The sequence below is a fragment of the Rhinolophus sinicus genome, chromosome 17 (genome assembly GCF_057876585.1).
Source record: "Rhinolophus sinicus isolate RSI-liver-muscle chromosome 17, RSI-T2T, whole genome shotgun sequence".
NCBI classification, from domain to species: Eukaryota; Metazoa; Chordata; class Mammalia; order Chiroptera; family Rhinolophidae; genus Rhinolophus; species Rhinolophus sinicus.
The window spans coordinates 163,702,842-163,723,014 of NC_142517.1; positions in this window are offsets into that span (position 1 = coordinate 163,702,842).

The window sequence follows — 20,173 nt, forward strand, 5'->3', positions numbered from 1 at the left end:
TCCCTCACTCTCTTCATCCCCTAAGCCCTCCACACAGCACACAGCAGAGCAAGGACATTTGACCCAGGATTAGGCACATAGACACTCCCACCCAGACTGGGAACCATGGAGAGGAAGACGCACGGACTGAGAGAGAAAATGATCGGTGGCCCAGCCAGGGGTGCGTTCAGCAGCCCTGACAGCGGGCAGAAGGCCTGGTGTTCAGGAGCAAACCCACCCCTGCCCCTGCCAAGTTTGGATAAAAATGTCCTTGAAAAGTTGAGGGAAAGTGGCTTTTTTAGCATTAAGATGTTCTACAATTATGCTAAAAGGTAGACAATCTCAGGAATATTTGATAGGGTTCAGCAAAGAGAAAGACTCAGCTAGCATACTAACGCACCAGAACCATTCTCTGTGCGGTCAGTCAAGCTTTGCAGGAGAAAGGTTTGCTCATCCTGGAGATGCTTCACCCTGAGGCTAGAACAGGAAAGGCCAATGGTTTTGACCTCCTTCTACTTGCAGAACCTGAAAACAATTCCCAGGTCCTACTCTAGGTTTATTAAGGTAAAAACCACATGGAACTCAATGCCTAGACTTAATGATAACAGGAAAAAGAAGTAAAACTTGGGGAAGGGGATGCAGTAAAAGAGAGAGGGGACTGTTAAAAACAGAAGAGAAGAAGGCCACAGGGGCCTCCGGAGGTGGACATGGTGGGTGGGAAGGCTGCTCAGCGTAAGTAGGGCCTCCTAGTCCCACCCCCGGTTCTCCTGGAAGACAGTCAGCTAGAAACCAGCTCCTGTCCTTTCTCTGGCACCCCCACTCTTCTCCGTAAGGAGCAGGAGAGACTTCAGTGACTGGGAGCTCTCCTGGTCCTCTCCTACCACAGGGCACGCACACATTGCCCTTCAAAGGGAAGATCGACAGATTTGGGGGATGAGTTCAATGCAGAGGTATTCATTAGTGAGGTCTTTTGGCTGAGGAGCTAGTCATACCGAGGCCCGCGTTCTCAAAGCAGTGGGATAGATCAAGGACTTGATGACCTTGATTGCCTCTTCCAGCCAGAACGTTCTATATTCTATGAATATTCTACACACTCGTTATAAAAAAACACACTTTTTAAGTCAACCATGGCTCTGTCACTTTTTAGGCAATCCCTTTACCATTCTGAGTCTCAGTGTCCTTTCATCTATATTTTAGGGGTAGTAGACACTATGAGTTACCCACCCTGTGTCCATTCCCCACCTCTTCCTTTTTAATATCAACCTCATTCTGTTCTGGTATCCTCCACCTCTCTCCCACACAGCCATGTGCCTCAGGGCACCCTGACTCCATCCCCAGCCCCAGGAGTAGGCCTGATTGGTCAAAAAGTAATCCCATTCCTCTTGCCAATGACTGATTCAAGAAGTACATGTGATACAATTCTGGCCAATGAGGTGTGAAGGGAAGTTTGCAAGAGGGATGTTGGAAAAAACTTCTTATCCTAAGAGAGAGCTATGGGGGTGCAAAATGACTTCATTTTCCTCTGAAAATATTTGGGCTTTGCTCTGTTGCCTGGAATGACTGCATCCATCTTCCCACCAGCCTGAGAATGTAGGCAACACCAATGATAGCAATTTGATGGAAATAAAGGGTATTGATAACAATATTGAGCCACTGAATCAACCAACTCTGAAATATGACTACAGCTCTGAACTGAAAGAACGCATGTGCTTACTGTTAAAGACATTTTGAGTTGAGTTTTTTGTAACTTAAAACTTAATACCCTGTGTCCCCGAAAATAAGACCTATCCAGACAATCAGTTCTAATGCGTCTTGCGGAGCATAAATTAATGTAAGACCCGGTATGATATTGTATCATATTATATAAGACACGGTCTTATAGTAAAATAGGGCTGGGTCTTATATTAATTTTTGCTCCAAAAGACACATTAGAGCTGATGGTCCAGCTAGGTCTTATTTTCGGGGAAACAGTGTACATCCAACTGATAGAGTGGATATAACAATATTAGAGCATATTTGTAAGGGCCTAGGCAGATAAAATATATAAAAAAGCATTCAGTAGTACTTACAAATAAGGTAAAACATTACTACCATGAATGAGTGCTTAATTCTCTACCTTCTACATCTACATGAATTTTATTTTTTTGGAGATCTTTGAAAACAGAACAATGTCTAAATATAATTAATATTATCTCAACACAAATTAGGATGGGAAGATGGAAAATAGAAGATGGATCATGGGTTTTCTGTGACAACTGCAGGACTGTCAGAGGAATGGTCTGGTACTCCAGTTATCTTCATTGATGGGGTGGTGGGGGTGGGAGGTTCCAACCTGGCCCTTCAACCCAAGTGCCCAAACTAGCTTAGCCTTTCTTGAACATTTCCTTTTACTGCTTTCTTTGTGCTTCTGTGTATCATTTTCTCTCTATGCTCCCTTAAACACCCTATTGACTGGCATGACACTCAATAGGAAAGGCAGGCATAATCAATGTCAAAATATAGTTGGAAATCCGCCCTGGACTCTTACAGTTGTGCCACTTTCTAATTCACCTGAAACTTTATGGATGGCTTTTCACTCTCCCATCACAGAGCAAATAACAATGCTGAGGAGAACGAGATAGGATTGCACTGTGTTCCTCTCTGGGTCCTATTTAATTCTAGGTGTGTTTTCTACTGAGGATTAGAGCAGAACCTGAAACACATTTCCTTTATTTTTAAATGATTAGTAAATAAGAATGCAGCTCCAAGACAGAGCTGGTATATAAAGTTGAACTGCTCTTGCCAGCTGTGCCAATTTGCCTACAGCTTGAAATCAGTTATGATTTTATTTCTAATCTCAGATATGGGATTTGCTTTTAAGAGGATCTTTGCCTAACAAGAGGAACAATTGGAATGAAAATTCCCAATTCCTCAGAGACACACTATTCTTAGAAAATCTTGCTTAGACCTCCGATTTAAGCTACACAGAGGTTTCTATGAAGAATGACTATCTATGTATCTATCTATCTATCTATCTATCCACCTACCTACCAACCTACCTACCTACCTACCTACCTACCTACCTACCTACCTACCTATACCTCAGATCCCAAGACTTCAAGGGATGTCAAAGCTACCTAGACCAATCCCTGGAAAGATTCAAGAGGCAAAGAGATCCAGAGACTTGCCAAATATCACACAGCTTGCCCAAGATTATAGGCAATAGCAGTAAAAGTAAATGTAATGGTAACTACTATTTATTTTGCTCACACTAAGTGCTTCACATTCATCAATTTAGGCCTCAAAATTACCCTGTGTAATAGACGCTAGCTATCCCACTTTAGAAATGAGAAGAGGGAACTTTAGAGATATTAAATATGGTCCAAGGTCTATCAGCCAATAAACAGCAATGGTTCTCAAACCTAGGATTCTGTAACTTTTAAAGTCTATGCTCACAGCCACCCTGCCACGTTGATATATAATATACCGGTGGTGTCAAAAAAATGTATACACATGACGTGTATTCATCTTTTGTTATCGGTATATATTATTACAATTTTAACACAGTTTTTTCCTTTCTTAAAATGTGTATACAATTTTTTGGCACCCTCTGTATTATACCAGGTACTGCTGTATAGCTATATTATACCACACGCGAGTAGACCCTATCTAATCTTACCATACCAAGATGATAACTTATAGTCAGAGAAAATGGAAATTAGAGTAAGACATTATATTTTAAACTTTTATAGATCTTCATGGTTATTGAATTCTAACCAATATTCATTCTATTACAGAGAAACACTGAGCCTCATAATATGATCTAAACCAACTTAATGCTTCATATATTAAAAGATCATCTAGACAAGATATAACTTGATCTCTTTTCAAAGCACAACATCCTCTTCCTTAAAGCTCTAAAAGATTGTTCGAAACAAGAGTAAGTTTTCTTTTTTTCTTTTAATATTAACACAAAACACCTTGACTTTATCCTTTCATATATCCCCTATTTATCAGGCTGACATTTTGAAATTTGGGTTTGCTATGAAAATAGCTTACCCAATGAAAGAGCATTGTGTTGGGCCAATGTCTTTTTTGAGCACTGTGACTCTGGGTTTCATTGTTCTGTTTTGCTGCAGAATTACCATTGCTATTTTTAAATCACTGCTGTAGACTTGTCAGCTTTGAGCTACTCCTCCTCTTGGCTGCACCAGCTCGCGCTGCCTTTTCAGTCCTACTGATGAGCCATCCCATGTGTAATATTTTTATGGCTTCTCATCTATTTATAATTGCTTCTCAAAAACTAGCAAACTGTGTTTGTGCCCTACTTTTCTTCCCCACCCCCAATCTACATTAGCCCTCTGACTGAAGTAATAACCTGTCATGCTTAAACAATTAGCGTAATGCAGAGGACACTCGGGCCTCCTACACCCTGCTAATGGAACAGCAAATGTGGCTTTAGAAAGTCAGATAACAATGTGTTTTACACGGGCGCGCACTGCATTCTGGCAAGCCACCCTTGCACGCACATTACTGACAGAGGAGCATCACACCGAGCGCTTCTCAAGGGGTGACAGCCTTCCTCCACCTGAGAAAGTCGGAGGCTCAGCAGGGAGGTCTCCATGACTCAAATGCAACTAGTACATCAGAACTGTCATTTTATGCTGAATGTCACACCGTGGTGGTGCAATGTCCATGTTTTCCAACTGATGCTAACTTCCAGAGTATTGTTCTGAGATACATCCCTGGCTTCAGATTAGGCAAGATTTATTTTCATCCATGCATGAATTCACTTATTCCTTTATTTACTAACTCAATAGATATTGATAAGCAAAGTTTTCCCAGTCTCTTATTCCATAATATCCCCAATCTGAGAGCTATGGTATCAAATATTCCTGAATTAAGTTCTTAACCTCTATCTTTTAATAAAAATGTAAAGAATGGATAACATTTCTGAGCTGTTCACTCTAGTTCATTCATCGCAGAAATGCAAAAGGGACAGAGATAGTATTAACAGCCCACGTCTAAAGAGCTCTTTTGAAAAGAATCCTGGCATACTGTGTCTCACTACGTTGTATTTAGCATAATTATAGCATAATACAGAGGTTAAGGGCGTGGACTCCGGAGCCAGTGAGCATGGGTTTGAATTTTGACTTTACACGTAACTAGATATGTAATCTTGTGGGGGCTACTCAACCCCTCTGGGCCTCAGTTTCCTTGCCTGTAAAGTGGGAATAATCATAGAATCTATCTTCATAGGGTTGTTATGAGAATTAAATGAGTAAACGCAAGAAAAGCTCTTAAGACAGAGAACATAAGTACTAGCTGTTATGCAGCAAGCACTCTGGTAAGTATATCACATAAATTATGTCAGTTAAACATTTAAGGCAGGAATTATTTTTACCACAACTTAAAGATGAGAAAACCAGGTTTAGAAGGGTTAAGTGACTTGCCCAAGGCTGCTCAATACAGTCAAGAGTGAAGCCAACATTCCAAGCCAGGCATTCTGCTAACAGAACCCATTTGCTTAAAAGCTCTGCTGACCTGACTTCCAGCTTTCCAACCAACCTGGGTCAGGTTGTGTCAAGTGTGGTATGATTTAGCCTAGCTTGAGTTCAGTTTATGAAACTGTATGAAAGTAAGCAACCCTTTAGAGAGTATAATACTCTAATCAGTAGCACACACTATCCCCAGGTGTAAAACTGTGTCTCAATTATCCTCATTCATTTCTTTTTACCTTCTCAGGATTCTTGTTGATGACCATGGAATTTTCCTGCTCTGAGAAAGAAATTCAGCAGCAAGCAAGACTGACCTTACCAAATTGATTGTGATTCATGAAACAAGTTTTATTGAAATAAAACTGACTGACATAAAGGTTGAAAAGGCCCTTTTTTGAGTCTTGTATGTATACATAGATATGCATTCAAAGACAAAGCTTCCTATAATTTCTAATGGAAGTGGTATGGAAATAAATACCAAAAAATAACATGTAGACAATGAAATGATGAACTGTTCTGTCACCCCCTCTGAGAAATTCAAACTTTTTCGTCCTTCTTTGTGTAGAACATAAAGCAGGAGTGGAGCAGGGGCCATGATTTTACAGACAGCTTCACATTCTTCAGGGACTGTCTGACTGTCACACTGAGTAGTTTTTCACCCCATCAAATAGATTCTCTTTGTTTAGAAAATAAACAAGCCTTATCCCATATTGTTTGGCTAGTTATTTTAATTAGAGTAATGTGAGATGTTAATTATGAATATCTCTGTTAGGTAGGTACTATTAATAAAGTAACTCAAGGAAAAATCAAGAACAGTAATAATTATTGAAACAATGGCTAACTTTTATTAAGTGCTTTCTGTATGCCAAACATTTTATATATGTTATCTAATTTAATACATATATCACCCTATGAGGTAGGTACTGCTATTTTCTCTATATTATAGACAAGGTAACTGAACTGAGGTACAGAGTATTGAAGTGTCTTGTCCAAGTGTGGCAAGAACAGCTAACTTTTCACCAAAATTTGCACTCCTCCTTCCATAGAATCAACTGCCCAGTGAGGGACTACATTTCCCAGCTTCCTTTGTGTCTTGGTGGCACCATGTGGCTAATCCCCACCAATAGAAAACAGTGGGAGGGATGCGTGTCTTTTCCAGCCATGTTCATTACTGGCTGTGCCTTCTCTATACTCTCAACTTATCTGTTGGTTAGATGCTAAAGATGCTGAGGTTCTAGGAGATGCACGAACCACAAGATGTGAAGGAGGCTCATCTCTGAATCACAACATGGAACACTGCTCACCAGGAACACCAGTATTGGATTGTTACGTGGGTGAAAAACTTCTATTGTATCAAAGCACTGATAATTTGGGGTTTATTTGTTATGGCAACTAGTGCTACTCTAAGTAATACACGAGATTAACCTGGAGGAGCCCGAAAGCAAATCCAGGGATTCTGACTGCAGAGTCCCCATTCTTGACCACTCCACTGGAGTGCCTCTCAGTAAAGGAGGCAGGAAGCTCTTCACTCTAGTTCATTCATGGCAGAAACGCGAAGGGGGATAGAGGTAGTATTAAGAGACTGATTGTAAGAGCTCTCCTGAAGAGAGTCCAGGCACACTTGTGCCTTACTGTACTGTATTTATCTTTGGCTACTTGATGTCAAAAAAACTCAACATTATTTTGAAATGTCGCTTACAGGAAGTTCACATTTCTTTTCTGGTCTTAAACTGAATCCCAGCTCTGTTTCCTGAGAACCCACCAAAAAAAGAAACTGATGTAAGAAAGAAAAATAAAATAATTATTCTAGATACATTCTTGAGTGAATTGGATAATTTTTGATTCTCTAAAACACTGAGTGCGTCCCTAATGCAGCTGCACTCAAACTCCACAGCACAGACTGGAAGGTGACAAGTATGGATAGATTTAGGTGCTAGCGGAACTGAAGCAAACTGGATTTCCAAGCTCCCTGGCCTGCGCCACCCTGACTCTTTCCCTTAACCATCCACTATCCAGGCCAATGCATACCTTTTTTATGGGCTAAATTTTCTGGATGGTTATGATTTTAAAATTTCTAGCCGCCGAGTGCTATAATTACCTCTTGATGATGTAATCAGTAACAAAATTTTACAGGGTGTCATGGGACACCTAGAACCTTTCCAAATGTATCCACCTCATTTATAAGGGGTTTTGAGCCACTTCCCATAAAGCCGACACTCCCAGGGTGACAGAACCCACTCACTCCCAGTGTGCCCTGCACACTGCCCTATGTGATAACGTTGGGTTGAGGAACATGACAAATGTTGTCAGTGGCCAGTAACTCACAAGTGCTTTCATTACCTTACCAGCAGCAGAGGCAGGTGTGCTGAAGTTAGCACCCTGGGATAATTAGACATGATGTAGGAAATTTGTCATTAGTCCCCATAAGGCATGTTTTTCTCCCACTGTGGTGATGTGGAGGGTTAATACGAGAGCTCCAGTATGAGAGCTGAACCCGTCTCTGGCAGCTTAGACGCTGTCTAATGAGAGCTGTGCAGGCCAGTTCTGAGTTCACACGAGATCAAGATTTTCCTTTCAACCCTGCCCCTCACCTGCCACCTCATCATAATGAAGATTGCCAAAAGAGAATCAGGCATAGTCTTAAAGAGACATCGGAAAGGTCCATTACAACAGCTTACTGCCCGACACACACATCTTCAGCCTGGATTGTGGATGCTCACTTTTTTTAGGGTTTAAAGATTTCAAAATGTGAAGTGAAAGAAACTGGTTAGCAGCTAATTCAGCATGTGTTTAAGGAGAGTTTTGTGGCGTCAGACGTAACAATGTCAAACATGACAGCAAAATTCTATAATCTGATAACATTTTGCCTCATCAGTGATGAAGAAGCAGCTAAATTTTGGAAGTCCTATGGGACTCTGGAAATTTCTAGAATTAGTTTAACACACCATTGCCTTTGAGACTTTCAATGGAGCTTGGATATGCAGATGAGCCTACTAAGTGCCCTCTTAGTATTGCCGGAATAAGTTCTGACATCTAAAGTCATCCGTGACTTGGAAGGGAATGAGGGAGTTGTCCCCAAGTAGAGGAACTACGCAGAAATGATGTTTGACTTACCGAGAATGAGAAAAGCACTTCAACAGAGTTGGAATACAAGCTTGCTACAACAGAAATCTCTGTAAGAGTAAAGAATGAACCTAATGCTGAGTGGGACATAAAGTATTCCCAAAAATGAAGGCAAAGCTCAAAATTTCTAATGTTCTGCCTGAACCTGACTTGAGTTTAGCAGATAAATGTTAGAATTAAACCAAGGATCCTGGAAGAAATTCCATGGATCAGGGTAAAGAAAAGTGTTGAGGCTCCTGCTACTTAGGGCTGTCTTGAACATCAATACCCGCTTAAGGTGGAAAGTTTCGATCTTGGGGTCAGCTTTTGCTAGCTATGTTATATTAAGCTAGGCATTTCTCTCTGTGTCTCATCTGCAAAATAGAACTAATAATAATATCTTTCCAATTTACTTCTCATATTTATGGAGATCAAATAAGGTAATATAGGAGATTCCACTTAAAAAAAACCTGAAAGAGCAGCTTGTTCCTAAATCAGAGAGAGCCCATATTCTGAAAGCATCAAGCTCTATGCAAGGAAATGGCCTTGACCCTTGGCAGAGTAACAGTTTGGTGTAAAGGCCAAAGATTTATGGAAATGATCTGGACTTATACACCAGATGTTGTGTGGCAAACGCTGCTCTGAGTGAGGAGATACTAAAATGTGTCCGGGGGCATAAATGGTACAGCTGGCGGGCATATCCTGACCTTCTGAAATAAAGAGCACATTGAGAAGTCTTCTTCAGAAGCGAGTGGCAGAGGCACTGTGTAGGTCCATTGTCATGACAACATGCCTGCTTCTTTCCCGGTGAGTAAACATGGTGTCTTCTTTGGAAAGTGACCCATGAGTCATGTCCAATCTCTGCCCCAGCATGTGGGTGTGAATTAGAAATTTCCATGCCTCTGCCCTCACCACTCACCCTTGTTCACCAAGTGAATTCTCTCAGACATACACCAACAAGAGTTGCCCAGTGACACTTTCCTGCATTATTGCAGAAGCCTGTGAGGTCCCCTCTACTAGGCCACTCTACTCCAACATTTCCTAAGCACTGTTGCCAGAAGTACCTTCCTAAACACCACATTAAAGAAAAGTCATGAGTCGCCATGATTTACTCTAACTCCCTTACCCGCCAGTTAAGAGCATCTGTGACTTGGCCGCATTCACCTTTCAAAACTTTCTCTACTCACAGCCTGTGCTTTGTTAAAGCTAAATATGTTTTCCAAACATACAACACACTTCCCACCTCCCTGACTTGGCCAGGCTGCTTCCCTCCTCTATTTGAGGTGCGACAGCCAAACCAAAGCCGAGAGCATGCCAGTGTCACACATCTGCCCATATTATTGCAGTTCCCCTGCTGAAACGTGGCTCCTACATCAAGCATTTGGAAGCCCCTGACTGAATTCACCCTTTTCCTATAGTTCTGCTCACAACAATTAATTTTCCTTGTAATGGTTATTTATATGCTTGCTGCATTCTATCTTATACACTGAAAATTGTTTGAGGTCAGGAAACCATGCCATATCTTTATTTTCTCTGATTGTATAACTCAGTAGGTGTTTGATATTTTTAAATGAATGAATGTGTTAATGAATTAATGGGTGATGCCTACCTTTCTTCCTTTGCTTATCCTGTTCCACACAAAATATTCTGCTTTTGGCTTCAATATACCGTGCGTACTTCAATGTTAAGCTCAAGGCTCATTTGCTCCATAAAGCCTTCCCCAAGCCCCACCAACCCCTCTGCTGTATTTATAGTCTACATGTCAAAAAGCCAAACAAATTATCTCCTAAACTTTCACTATCTGTTTGAAAACATTGGTCCCCTCAAAGCAGAGGGTCTTAAATTTGAGATCCATGAGTAGGATTAGAGAGACAACAAACCTTCTAAAATTGACTGTAAATTTTTATGTAAATACCCAGGTCATTAGAATGACCTAGAGCTCCATGACCACCCCACCAGCACCACCACCACCACCACCAAAACAGTTAAAAGAACCACTGTTGTAAGGGGACTGTAACCTGCTTTCCAGGAAAAGAGATTGAGTCTGTCTCGCACATCTTTCCTCCTTCCCCCAGTGGCTAGTCAAGCACCAAGAGCAGAGAGGAGACCTTCTTTGACTGGCTGGAGTAGCTACTTGACAGGGCCAATGTCTCTTGACTTCCACCGTGCCCCCAAAGCAGTACCCAGCCTGAGAGGTGGTGGGCAGAGCTTAGCAATGGCATTGTAAGTAGGGAAGCAAATGATCTCAGGACTGGGATAAGTTAATGCCTAAATGGAAATGGTGGAAGAGCACCTGGCCTGATGGAATTGCCTTTCTCTAGGTGAAATTCTACGACAAGATGGGACAGGAAGGCAGTGAGCCCTGGACAGGTCAGGGTTGTTTGAAAGCAAACCCGTAAAGGAGCTGTCTCCTTTGGAGGCAGGCCTGGCTTGGTCCTGGGGGCTCAGGGCAGAACCCTCACCATTGTTTGCTCTCCCCCTTTCTGCTTGGCGTGGCCTGCTCGGCCACCTTGGTGCCTTGCAGCACCACAAGGTCTGGAGAGCACCAGAACCCATATGTGTTGAATTAATATAAAATAGTCTTTACAAAGCACAATGCTTTAGGGAGATAGTGTTAGTAAAGAAATGTCAGAATTTTCACTTGGGGTTGAGCAGCAGTACAAAATAAGGTCTTTTACCAGCTGCAATGCTTTTATGGGGGGAAAGAAATCTACGGAGCCTTTTTAAGTTACCAATAATGACTTTAGCTGTTTAACAAAAGAGTTGATATTAAAAAAAAAAAAAGAAAGAAAGAAAGGGGATGTATGATTGGTGATTTTTTTTTTTTTAACAAGCTAAATTCCTTTTAGTTTATCCTTGATTTAAGTCATGGTTTGTTGTTACAAACCCCCAAAATTATAAGCAGCTAGTGTAGTCGTGGTTTCGATAAAACTATCTTAAGTAATGATGATCCCACCTTATTTAGACAAGTCAGGGGTCAATATGGTCTTATTTGCTTCTGGTTTTCATTAGTGGCGCTCTCTCTGTAGCATCACACTTCCTACCAGCTCCTTGAATACACAGAGGATTCATGCTTCAGTTCTGCATGTATTAAGAATGCAGCCATAGCAACTACTAGCATTAATGAACTATTTGCTTATGCAGTAATAATTAACTTCCATTACATTACTTTGTGTGATTACTTTCTTAATTGCCTGAATTATGCATCCATTTAATATTTAATAACCATTCTCAGAAATCAGACACTGGTAAAAAACAAATTGCTCACAGTTTCCTTGCAATAATTAAGCTCACAAGAATAAATGAAACCTTTTAAAAACGAATGCCTTGTGATTATATCCTTGCATATAGAACAAGATCCTAAATTAGTTATTTATTAAATCTAAATTTAAGTCCAAATAGTGCATTTTTCACTTTCGCCTCGGGAAATCAACCTGCACAGTACCTGATATCAACAACAGAATTAAGTGCTTTCTGTTTTCTTCGGGAGTCACAAGCTCATTAATATTTATTACCATGCAAAATTCAAAAGTCCTTAAAATATTGTGTGTTTATTATTTATTTCAACTTGGCATCTCCTCTACACAAGGTAAGTAAGATGTTTCATTGGAGATTAAAGTGTTATGAAATGAGATCAATAGCTCTCCATTGAGATGGGCTATTGTGAGCCTTCCTCAATTCTTTTCCGCTTCCTAACACCCCCATTTACACACAGTCACACACGTACCCAGGCCCATACAGTCACCTCCAAGCCTCTTATAAAACAGTGAAAGCACACATATGCAATGTGTTTTTAACCAAGCTGAAGGAGATTCGTGGCAATTTATCCTCACACATTTACACTCACAGCCAGGCAGTTGGATCTCCTTGTCTTTTCAGGTTACCAGCTAGAGCTCTCTGAATCCCGTGCCCTTCTGCCGGCACCCAAGCAAAGCCACATGCTGATTTGCAAAGTGATAATGCTATTATCCTATTGTATATCAGCTTCAGTTCCCTCCGGCTTGCAAAGTCATCACTGTCTTAACAAATAAAACGTGTGACTGCTTTATCGCAGGTTTCTTGGTGAATAGATTCTATTGAATCTGGACAAGACAGCTTTTTTTTTTTTTTTTTATCTTCCTGGGACTGGATCTGCAAAATTGTTCTGCCATTCCACATTGATTATGGCAGCCATGTACAGACATGTTTATCTGAACCATAACCATGTTAGTCTTAAGCTACAGGGACACTGGGATGTTATTTACCCACTGCTACCCTGTGCATACATAATATACACAAAATAATGTGTACCACAGGAAAAAGGGGAGGGGCTAACTTTGAGCATTTTGCACCAAATGAGCTAGTCCAGAAAAATAGGTACAGCCCAAGAGATTATATACAGAGTGCCAAGCAAATAGCTGAGATGAAGCATTTTCCTACCAGAGAGGAGAATCTTTTTGCAAAGCATGGAAATAGCCAAGGGGAAGGGGTAACGTCGGGGGCGGGAATTAGTTTGTGGAGAACAACTGGAATTTAGGGTGTCACAAGTCAACAATGGCTGCTATCCTGAGTTTCCAAACTGAGCTAAATTGATGCCAATCTCGCTGACTGTTGTTACAGTGGGCAGTCATTAGGATTTGCTTTTTAAATGATCTCTCAGCCTGTAAGGCTGAGAGCTGCTAGCAAGGCAAGGTTAGAGAGAAAATGATAGCAGTATGTTGATGCTTCACAGACCTCATGATAGTTTCCGTCTGTCATTATTTACGTCTGACTAGATGCGTCATGTCAGCTACCTAGAAGGCACTTTAATATGAAGCCCATGTTTGCCTCCGCTCTTGCGCAGCCAGGCTGGGATACTATTATTTTTGCATCACTACACTTAGGTGAAGCTTGCTTCAATCTTTCAGTAACGACACACAAAAGAAAAAATAAATGGTTCTGTCCAAGTTATTATACTTGCTTGTATTCTAACAGGCCTCGTCAGCATTGCTCAGAAAAAGAAAAAAAGTGAATTTAAATCAATAAACAGACATTTATTAAAAGGTCAGCTTAATTTTATTTGTTTCAGCTTCTTCACCAATATTTTAGGTAAAACTATTTTTCTTTGGCTTTGGATTAGTGTCATTGTTAATCACTTGGGGGGGAAGATCTACAACTAATATTTGATCAAATTTACTCATGTTGTTTAATATCTTATATCATTTTTTATAAATTTTATCATTGTCACTATAAATAAAGCCACATGAAAGGCTTTTGTTTTATATTTATATTATTGACACCACAAAGGACAGATTTTCAAATAATATGCATGTATCAGTAGAACTATATAGTGAGGACTAATCACAGAACCCATAGTGATTTTTAAATCTAAGATGACCATTTCATATATCAGAAAAAAATGCTATTATGGCAAAAAATAAAATAGTATATTTATGTTGTCTTTCACCAACATTATCTTAACACATGAAACTACCACTACTCTATACCTGTTCCTGGTAGAGGAAAAAAAATGTAAGCTGAAAAGATTTCTAGAACGTTAGAATTTATTGACACCATTTTATATTAAAACCTGCAACATAGATTTTGCAGGAAGCACGTTTTAATAACAGCAAAGTATTCTAGGTGATTTTTCCCTTATACTTTAAAAAAATATAATAACTGGATTTAAGTGTGAATGAAACAATCTACAAACACATTTAAAAAACAAAAGCATATACATATATGTAATGCATCAGTAAAAACATTTAAACACTTGCAAATTTTTCTTTACATGTATAATTTAGTACAAAGGCTTGAAAAGGTAGAATTAAAAAAATAAAATAACTCACATAGACTATGTTTTAGGATTACAATTTTATAAAGTTTCCACTAAGCCTCTTTATTTAAACAGTAAATAGCATTGTTGTATCCAGAAAATGAGTTATTACTCTAAAGTCAGTAGTTCAGATATGAGAGAAAAATGCACTAACCCATTCTGCCTTCTGAGTTCTAAGCGTTTAACAGAATCTCAGGACTGCAATGTTAACTGGACAGATTTCTATCAAAAGCCTGGGTCATTCTGAAATAACTGGGGATGTACAGTATTTGATCTCCTTATACAGATAGAAGTGCTTATATTTTTTCAGTCTACACAAGCCATATAAGCATAAAAGTACGATGATAGAGATCTCTTTTTTGCTTTAAAGATCAGACACCAGCTTCATGAGATAATATTTTCAGTTTGATGCATTCATGTTTGTGGCATATTTTTATAAATTTCAGGTATGATGCTTTGTCAGGGCTAAAAGAAATGCCCTGCATATTTATACACATTTTTAGAACGTGGTAGAATTTGCATTTTTAACCAATGTGACTGTCGTACGACAAATGCAGTAATTTGAAGTGGAATCAATCACATTCTCTCAATCTCTTAAATTTTTAAAATAATTACGTTACAGCACATATGTTAAAATACTTTTTTAAAAAATGGTTTGCCCAACGCATTTTTCTTACCTCCTGCCCAAGCTACTTGCGAGTTGTGGCGAAAAACAAACAGTAGGTGGCAGTCAAACCACTAAACTGCTTCAAGGCTTTATTAACTGGAATCTGTTGTTAAGAGTAATAGGAAAGTAGTATATTTTTCCATTTTAAAGAATTCATTTTATAATTAATTGTGAAATAACATTTCTAAGGTCCCAAGCTGCTGAAATAGTGCGTTGATTGCACCCTTAAGCAAATGAGACTAGATAAAAGTGATTTAATTCAAGAACCCTTTCTGCGCTATCTCTATAACTTTTATATTTTTAAACATTTCTCTGTTATTACTGTTTTAATGTGGGTCTTTATGCCGTTTGGTAACTGTGGACATGATCAGCGCTTTCCTGGGCTGGAGCCAGAGCTATGTCAGTCATGCTTGTATATCTTTATGCAGATTTTAAATAACCTGCAGGAGCTTTTCCTTCCCCTGATCTTATAGACTGAATGTGTATAATCCCTTTCTGTGCCTCAGAAATAAACTTGTTTATAGGGAAGGTCCAGACAAGCAGCTGAAACACAGAAGAAACATTCTCTGAAACAGAGAATTGTGGACAACTGAAAATCCAGACAGTGTAAGTGAAAAGTAGCTTTGCGTAAAAGGCCATGTCATCTCCACGAGAGGAAGGGCCTTACCTGTCGGGTTCACCCCGATGTTCCCACAGCTGAGAATAGGATGCCAGGCACATAGTAAATGTTCAATGAATACTTGTGGAATGAATCAATGGATAGCCAAAATCCAAGTCCTTTTCATTTGTCTCAGATGTCTAGCCTAGAAATTTTTGCTTTTGCTTCAGTTCTTCAGACAATGATAAAGTTATGTTTCCACTCCCCACCACTGTCCCTCCCCCAAGCATTACTGTTAATTACTATCATTGGAGATTGACATGGCACCACCAAGACAACACAGCAGAACATGACTCACCTAGTCTATTTGGAATGCCTTTCCTGTGAGTTACTGGCCAGAATTGTTTCTAGAAATCTAAGCCCATGATACAGAAAAAACAAACTATGTAAGTACCACTGGACTGAAAGCTGAGGCAACTTGATTATTTACTTTCCTGCTTGTGCCACAGTTTCTGCATCTGAAACACGAGAATAACAGTAGTGCCTATTTTAATAGGGTTGTGGTAGTAACTAAATGAGTGAGTACATGTGAAAATCTTAAGACTCTTGTAAGGCAAACCTGAGTCCTCAATATATATCAGTTATTATTATTACATTTTATTATTATATTTGTTATTCATATTAATAACACTTTACCCTTATGTGTGCATTTCAATGAGAATCACTGTGACAGTGAATGGACTTGGTGATGTACAGAAAGGTTTGCACATAGACCAGCAGCTCCATAACAATAAAGTATGACATGGAAATGAGTATGGTTTAATTGACCAAAAGCTTGACTTTCTTTCCCTTTCTTTCCTTTTCCTTTCCTTTCCTTTCCTTTCCTTTCCTTTCCTTTCCTTTCCTTTCCTTTCCTTTCCTTTCCTTTCCTTTCCTTTCCTTTCGTTGCCTTTCGTTTCCTTCTTTTCTTTTCTTTTCTTTCTTTCTTCCTTCTCTCTCTCTCTCCTTCTCCCTCCCCCCTCCTTCCTTCTTTCCTTCTTTTCTTTTTCCTTCCTTCCTTCCTTCCTTCCTTCTTTCCTTCCTTCCTTCTTTCTTTCTTACCTAGCCTTAGGGACAGCCAGGAAATAACACTCCCTACCTCCTGTACCCTGTGCCATCTCACATCCCAGTCCAACTAAGCTCTGCAAACATATTTCAAACATTTAAATAAGCTCACTTTAAAACAAGGACTCAAAAATTCTCACTAACTTTGAATATTTTCTCAAATCTATACCTTAGTTCATTAAAATGATCAGATTAAGGATAATTAGTTTAATAAGGAGACATTATAATTTCCTTCCTTTTATCCCTTTTTGAAACAGAGAGCTGAATTTTATCAAAACTAAATTCAGACCCCAAGAGGACTTAAGTTTAGTTCAAACGTCAGAAAGGCAACTCAAGCTGTGTTTACAATCTGGCAGTTTACTTCCCTCCTATGCAGATAGCAGTGGGCAAGCCCTACAGATCAGATTTTAAGGAAACGGTAATAAGCATTTCTTAATCTCACTGGGAAATGTTCAGGGAACTAAAACACTTTTCTTCAATTCATCCATCCTTTTCTCTCCTCCTATGGTAAACCATCTATAGGATTTTAGTAAAGAACTGTGAACTAGTCAAGTCTAAAAAAAAAAGAAATGAGTAATTTGATGACTTTTTGTTCCCTTTTCCCCAGAATCTTCTGTTCTCTTAGGTGACTCTGAGGAAGGAGGTCAAAATATTGAGTTTAAGCAATTTAAATAAGAGACATTGAGTAATTTAAAAATGAGACATTCACTACAAGACCCATTCGTTTAAATTACGTGAAAATCCAAGGTAGACAGTGTGTAATTAGGAGCCGTGTAAGACCTCAGGCAATTTCAGTGGGGGTTAGGAGATTGCTTTAATAGAATATGACAAGGTTCCTTTTGTTTTTCATAAAATATTGTATTCCCTCTTGAAATGTAACAAATCCTTAATGAAATCAGAGCCCCTTTATTGTTAGGGAATATTTTTTATGTTTTGAGAGATCAACAATGTCAAAACAATTACTGTAAATTAATGATGGACGAACCTCAAAAGACTTAGAGGTTGGTTAGTTCAAACATATGAAGCCTCATGTGAATCTATGTGAAGGCTGTAGTCAAAATCTTACCTGGTAATAAGGTGCTTTCATGAGAGATATAAAGGCTGATGTAATGCAGGGTTGCTCTAGATAGAAAATACTGGGCAAGGAAAGAGGATATCTGATTTTTACTGGTTCTGTTACTCACCTCCTGGATTATTCCAAAGAAATAACTAGGAATCTCTGAACATGCTTTTCTCTTTGGTTGTCTTTTATTTTCTGTGTTTGCTTGTTGAGGTTGTTTATTTATGAAGAGAAATAAGTTATTTTCTGCAAAGAACTGGAAGACATTTCAGGAAAAAAATTTTTATAGTTTATAAGTGTAAAGTAAAACCCATGGTTGGATTAATAGTAATTAGTTTCTGCTAAGCTAGACATACACTTTTATTCAGTCCTCAAATAGTGAAATTATAGGTTCTGGCCAAGTCCATAAGCAAAATTATGGTGGTAACTGTGGATATTATAGCCAATGCCACATGTATTTAATGTGATTTATTAATAGCTAAGAGAATTGAGGAAAGAGCAAACCAGAAATTTGCTTTATAAATAAGTCATGCCAAACTAATCTCCTTTCCTTGTGTTACTATATGGATACTCAGTGGTAAGTCAATACAGAATCCTGCAAAGTGGATTTCTTGATTTTAGACAAACACGAAATTAGCTAGCTTGTACTATCCTGAACTAGGAAAATAAGTTTAAGCCGAATAATGATGTAAACCTAGAGTGCTCTGTAATTGTTCCAGTTTTATTTGGCTTCTCTTTTTTTTTTTCTTTTCAATAAGGTTGAAGTCATAAAAAGCATGCCTATCAAACCCCCAGAGAACAAAAGCAAAACGAGATTGGTAGGAAGACTAGATACGTTGGATGATACCATCAAGATTCAAAATGCTTAATAGGCAAGAAGATATACTAAAATAAATCATATGAATTTGAACAGGAATAGAGTCCTTCATTTATGTTCAAATACACACATGCAAACTGCACACACATATATAAGAGAAAGGGGACACTGATGTTTGGTGGTTTGTATATAAATGGCCACGGTCTTTAGTTGATTAACAGTATCACATGACTGCCCCAAATATGAATGTAGACAGCTTACATATAGACTTACATGTCAGGTACTGTTCCAAACTACTCACAAGCATTATTTTATTTATTCCTAGTATCATCATTTTATGGATGATAAAACAGATGTAGACAAGGGGTCGGTAACTTATTTGGGGCAGAGTCAGGATAATGATGCCAGCATCTTCTCCCAGAGATGCTCTGAATCTGCACTTTCATGACTTTCAGCTCAAGGAAAGTAACTCCCCATTGTTCTCTGGGCTGGAGTCTGGTTCTTAGTTCTTTGTACATCTTAATGGGGAAAGGGATAAATGCAATATAAACATGGAGAGGAAAAACTGTAGGAAATAGAGATACTTGCCCGGAGGGGAGTTAACTTGGTGAAGTCGTGATAGGTGTTCTCAGATGTCTAGACTAGAGATTGTCAAGGAAAAGATTACACTTATTTATATATTCCCATAGGGATGGAAGTCACAAATTTCAATCCAAAATATGTTATTACCACATAAACAATCCAAACTAGGCTGTGCTGCCTTGTGAGACATGAGAATCTCATCCATGAAACGATCAAGAGGAGCCAGATCAAGGAGAGACGCCGTGCAACAGTGGGAGGTGGACCCAGATGGTTCCCAGGGTGCCTTCCAAGATACAAGATTTTGGATAATCAGAGAAAAGTTTAAATCGGAAACACTTGTGAACTGCTTTACTCCCCCCACACACACACACTTTCCTGTCTCCATCTATATCCTTATTGGGAGCAATTACACTGGATTTGCAGCTACTAGATCCGATTTCTAAACATTTTACTTAAACATCTCTGCCCCTCTAGTTTTTCTTTCTGTAAATAAGAAAGAGAGAAGTAATTAAAGAAGAGAGAAAGTAAGGAATAGAAGGAAGGAGGGAAGAAGGGGAAAATGAAAACATAAAATAAGGAGAGTAAGAAAAATAAATTTAGTCATGATTCACTCTTCATAACTTTCTAGACTTTTGTGAAACCACCATGATATAACAGATCAGCAAAAATTTGGGGAAAGAGAAATACATACATTTAAAGCACACTAAATTCAAAGCATTGTCTGCAGCTTTGTATCCTGTGTGAATCCTAGATCATGGGTTTGATAAAAATGAATTGGTTAGCTGTATCCTGTTCTTTGATGACATCCTCTGTGCCCAAGTCAAATCTGGCACCTGGTGAATGGCTATTCTTGATTGTACCAGGGACTGTGGGAGAGAGTGAGAAGAGATTAGTACAAAGCTGTCCATCATCAAATGACAACTCAAAATGGAATTCCTCATCATCGTGCACAGTCGTATCATCTCAGTACATAAAGGACCACACTTTTTGTAA